The sequence below is a fragment of the Lolium rigidum genome, chromosome 6, assembly GCF_022539505.1.
Source record: "Lolium rigidum isolate FL_2022 chromosome 6, APGP_CSIRO_Lrig_0.1, whole genome shotgun sequence".
Taxonomy (NCBI): domain Eukaryota; kingdom Viridiplantae; phylum Streptophyta; class Magnoliopsida; order Poales; family Poaceae; genus Lolium; species Lolium rigidum.
Window position 1 is genome coordinate 164139440 of NC_061513.1, and position 6000 is coordinate 164145439.

Here is a 6000-nt window from a genome sequence, read left to right on the forward strand (position 1 = left end):
GTCTAGAGTTGCTCTTAGTCTGAACAAGCCCCTTCATATGGACTGTACACCAAAGGTGGTACTACCAAATCAAGTTTTGATAAAAGGAAAATGCAACTCAAATCTTTTATCTAAATAGAAGTCCCCCACTAGGTGATTTCTCTCAACATGCAAGCCTACTATATCACCCCAATTAATCTGATTGGCTTTCACCTGATTTAACCATGCCACATTATCTAGTGTCTGGGTTCAGTTTTCGTTCTGCCACCGTCCCGTTCATGCGTTTGTTGGTTTCCTATTGGACCACTTAGTATCATCATGCTCACCAAAGCACACCGACCATGAAGCCCATTTCTTTAGGCCTTCCACAATGTAGTTGATGCCCAAAACATCAAAAAGTTGCCACGTACTCAGCGGTGCCCTGAAAAAAAGTTTGGGCACCGGCCTCACAACGTGTGTTCTCAGCCCTGAAATTATTAGGGTCCACACATGAGTAAAGAACACTATCAAGTCAACATGCACCCCTTTATCTCGCTGTTTTCATCTCGTCCTACTCTCTCATGCATGTGTTGTCAGATAAAGAATCAATATTGAATTGCTTGCAAGAAGTGAGCATCAGAGCAACTTCGTGCTCCGATTCCCTAATTTTTTTTGAGGCATCACCTGGGCAGCAAAGGGAATCGGTTCCCAAAGGCTGAAAAGTGGTTTGGGCATCGAAAATATGCAACGTTGTGGAAGGCCTTAGCCCACATGCAGGCATGCAATCCATTGATCCTGTTAAGATTCAACGGACGACTTTAAGCAAACCGTCATTAGCAAATGTCATTAGTTTAGGCATGTGTTAATTATGTCTAAAGCGTCATACGGACGCCTGTGTCCGTACGGACGCCTTCTTGTATGCCAAGAGGCATCTCTTTGTAAACAGGCGTCTCTACAAGGCGTCCCAAACTCCTGTATAAATAGGGCTTTGCCCACAAGCAATAGATCACAAGTTTTACTCTCAATCTGAGTTCTAGCACGTTATCAGCCACGCTAGTCTCTACGAGAGCAATCACGGGAGGAATAGAAGGAAAGCAGAGAAGGAAATATTTCTACAGGGGTCAATCCAAATGGAGGAGGAAATGTGCCTTGTGGCTAGTGGTACCACAAACTCTATACTTAGGGAAATAAAGTATTTCCAAACTCTTACAAAGATGAATGGAGATATTTTAACAATCGCCGGACGCGATGCGGTAATTGTTGGCACATGACGTGCCATATTTACCTCCCTATGTGACAAGGTATCGACTTGTCAATGCCTTAAGATTGTAGACTAGGGTTTTCAGGGAAGTAGAGGGCAAGTAGATCTCGAGGGTTCAGCCGGAAAAGTACTCGACTGCTAGAAAACTAGGGTTGTGTTGACAATGAAATCGATCCTCTCTTTCTCCCTCGACTCCCCCTTATATAGGAGGCGGAGCCGAGGGTTTCGTGATGTACAAGTTACAAATACCGAGAGACTCTTTGAGTTCGTCCCGTAATAGTTACAAGTCATTATTCCTAATACAATTCTATCTTTCCAAACTATCTCTTAACTGGGCTCCCGGGATTCATAAACTTCGGGTAGTGGGAGTAAACCCCGGGTACCATCTTCGGCAGACCCATTGGGGATGCCTATGTCAATATGGGTACACAAATTATAACTGAGGATGTTTTATTGTATCCCGATTCAACTCGTACCCTCATAGGATATAGAGATATCCGTAAAAATGATTTTCACATTAAAACACATGAAGACAACAAGGAGGAGTATCTCCTCTTTACCAAATACAACGGATATGGCAAACAAATATTTAAGAAAATTCCATCTTTATCATCAGGATTGTACTACACATACATAAAACCCGTAGCACACGTTGCGTATAAAGGTAATTTTTCAGAATGTCAACGCATTTCAAACCTGGCATGATCGCCTGGGTCATCCCGGTATTGGGATGATGAGGAAAATTATCGGCAATTCCAATGGTCATGACTTAAATAAAGCCAAATTCCCACAATCTTCGGATTTTGTGTGCACTCGTGTGCTACCGAGAAACTCATTTTACGACCCTCTTATCTTAAAATTCAAGCGGAACCACTCCAATTCCTTGAACGGATTCAAGGTGATATGTGTGGTCCTATCCAACCATTATCTGGACATTTTAGGTATTTCATGGTTCTAATCGATGCATCTACACGATGGTATCATGTGTGTCTATTATCCACACGAAACCATGCATTTGCCAAAATAATGAGACAAATTATTAAATTACAAGCTCATTATCCTAAGAATCGAATTAAATCATTCGATTGGAGAACGCTGCTGAATTTTCCTCGCGTGCCTTCAATGATTATTGCATGGCACTAGGAATTGAGGTTCAACACTCGGTCCCATATGTCCACACACAAAATGGATTGGCCGAATCCCTAATTAAGAGAATTAAGCTCATTGCACGACCATTATTAATGAATTGCAAATTACCAACTTCATGTTGGGGCCACACAATTTTACACGCTGCTGACTTAATTCAATTGCGACCAACTGCATATCACAGCACTTCCCCTCTGCAGTTAGTACGTGGAAATCTACCAAATATTTCCCATATGCGTAAATTCGGATGCGCCACATTTGTGCCGATCTCACCACCGCAGCGTACATCCATGGGCCTGCTGAGCTCGGAGTTGATGAAGGAGAATTTATGCGCAACGTTGCGTGGAACCCCAAGAGGAAGGTATGATGAGCACAACATGAAGTTTTCCCTCAGTAAGAAACCAAGGTTTATCGACCAGTAGGAGAAAAATGTTCTCTCCCGAGGTGTTGCGAACCAACTCGTGGCAGGACGCACTGCCGGCGTCGACAAGCAACGTGGAGACCTGCACACAAACAACCAAGTACTTTGTCCCCAACTTTCAGTGAGGTTGTCAAGTTCACTGGTTTTGCTGAAAATAAAGGATTAAACGAACCGTGTGGAAGAAGAATTGTTTGCAGAGAACAGAACGGGAAAATGTTGTAGAAGATTGCAATTAAAAGAAGAAGGACTGGGGTCCACAATTCACTAGAGGCGCCTCCCCAATAAAATAAATATGATGGGTAAACAAATTACATATGGACAATTGACAAACAGAGATTCTACGCTAATGGTTGGTGCAGAATACATGCTATGAAAGTATGTGGGCATTACAACAATATACATAGATCGTAATCCAACTGCATCTATGACTAATAATCCACCTTCAGGATTGCATCCGTGACACCCTCCAGTATTAAGTTGCAAGCAACGGACTATTGCTTTAAGAAATATGTGTAAAGTAAACGATGAAACTACCTTTGAATAGAACACCGTTGTTTTCTCCCTAGTAGCAACAACACATCTACAGCCGTAGAGAACAAGGTCACTTCCCATGGTTAAATAGAGGCATTAACCCACTATCGAGCATAAATACTCCCTCTTGGAGTCGCTAGCATTTACTTGGCTAGAGCATCTACTAGAAACGGAGAACATGCAAGATCATAATAACATAATACATAATCTCAACCAAAGCAATCTCTCTATAAGTCAGATCCACATCAAACCAACATGTAGCAATTACAAATAGATGATCTTGATCATGTTAGGCAGCTCACAAGATCTATACATGAAGCACAACAAGGAGAGGATATCCATCTAACTACTGCTATGGACCCATGGTCCCATGGAGGACTACTCATGCATCACCTCGATTGAAGACATGGCGATGTAGAGGCCTTCAGCGGTGATTTCCCTCTCCGGCAGCCGATTTTCTGGGTCACGCCATTACTCCGATTTTCTGGGTGCCTCTGCCGAAGAAGATAGAGTAAATATTGACGACCTGTTAGGTCACAACTGAATTTATATTTGTTTTCAGTAGATAGCTTATGTTGTCGAAAGAGAACTATAACTTGATGTATGTATATTGTAAGTCAGATATATATATATTTTTTCTTTTCCTTAGCCCCCGAGTGTTTCGGTGGCTAATTTCTTTATTGTGTTTGCGAGGTTAAACCAAGGCAAATAAATTTGATTGAGTATACTATATTTACGGGTATGAGCCCCCGAGTCTGTCGACGAAAAAAGATGTATATCTCCACTGTCTTTATTATATTGTAGCACCGCGAGTCCGCCTCATTAAAAACCTTTTTCAGCCCCACTCGATGCCCTGAAAAAGGAAAAGAGTGCGTTTGAAAACTCACGGGCATTTCAGTACATTGTATTTTTACAAGGAGGACTATATTTCAACTCTAGGAGTAAAAACGCCTGAGTTGCGCCACGTTCCAAGGATTTGGCTCGGCAACTCCTGTCTTCTTATCCTTGATTCTGTATGCTCCTCCTTCAATTACTTCTGTGATGATGTAAGGACCAAGCCACGGCGGCTCGAGTTTTTCATGGCTTTTTGTTCTGAGCCGAAGAACTAAGTCCCCTACCTGAAAGGATCTTGGCCTCAATCGTCGACTGTGATAGTTTTTCAGATCTTGTTGGTACTTATTGACCCGTGATAACACTTCGTCTCGAGCTTCATCAAGTGCATCGACATCATCCTCCAATGCTTTCCTTGATGCATATTTGTCATATTCTGTTACTCTCGGAGAATCATGCTCTATTTCTATCGGTAGTACTGCTTCAGCTCCATGGACCAGGAAAAACGGAGTTTCCTGCGTCGCTGTATTTGGTGTTGTTCGAATACTCCATAACACACTAGGCAACTCCTCTGGCCAAGTATGCCGAGCTTTTTCCAATGGTGCTAACAGACGTTTCTTGATACCATTACAGATGATACCATTGGCTTTCTCGACTTGACCATTGGTCTGCGGGTGCGCAACTGATGCAAAGTGTAGTTTGATGCCTACCTCTGCACAATATGCCTTAAATTCATTGGATGTGAAGTTACTACCATTTTCCGTGACGATACTGTGAGGGACTCCAAATCAAAAAAACAATACTCTTCACGAACTTAACCGCTGATGCTGCATCTGGTGAATTTATCGGTTTTGCTTCTATCCACTTCGTGAACTTGTCGACAGCGACGAGCATGTACTCGTATCCTCCTAGCGAAGCTTTGTGTAATTTTCCCACCATGTCGAGACCCCACTGCGCAAAGGGCCAAGACAATGGTATTGGCATCAATTCTGCTGCCGGAGAGTGAGGTTTTGCGGCAAATCGCTGGCACGCGTCGCAAGTACGAACTATTTCTTTCGCATCCTCGATTGCTGTCAACCAATAAAATCCTGCTCTAAAAACCTTGGCCGCTATAGCTCGGCTGCTTGCATGGTGACCACATATTCCTTCGTGTACATCCTTCAGAATTAACCTTCCTTCTTCGGGTGTGACGCACCTTTGCAACACTCCCGAAATACTTCGTTTGTACAACTCCCCTTTGACCACAGTAAAGGCTTTAGAATGTCTGATAACTCGCCTTGCTTCAACTGGATCATCTGGTATTTATTTCCTTAGGATGTATGATATGTATGTCTGCATCCATGGAATTTGCACCATTATTACTAGGTCATGTTCCTCTTCTTCTTCCAATGCTACTTTCGTAGCCCCCGAGGGTTTCTCATCCTTCTCTTTATTCTTTGGTTTCTTCGGCTTTGTAGATCTCTCGGCTATTTCTTCCCAGAACACGCCTGGTGGTATCGCGAGACACTGCGACCCGATATTTGCAAGAACATCGGCTTCATCATTGCTTAGCCTGCTGATGTGATTTACCTCGCATTCATCAAACAGCTTCTCCAGCTCGTTATACACTTCCTTGTATGCTATCATACTTTCATTGACTGCATCGCACTGATTCATGACTTGCTGCGCCACCAATTGTGAGTCGCCGAAGATTTTTAGTCGGGTTGCGCCACAAGCCTTCGCCATCTTCATCACATGTATGAGAGCTTCGTATTCTGCCTCATTGTTAGACACGTTTGGAAACGTCATCCGTAAGACATACTTTAATTTGTCGCCTTCAGGTGATATTAGTATCACGCCTGCTCCAGCTCCC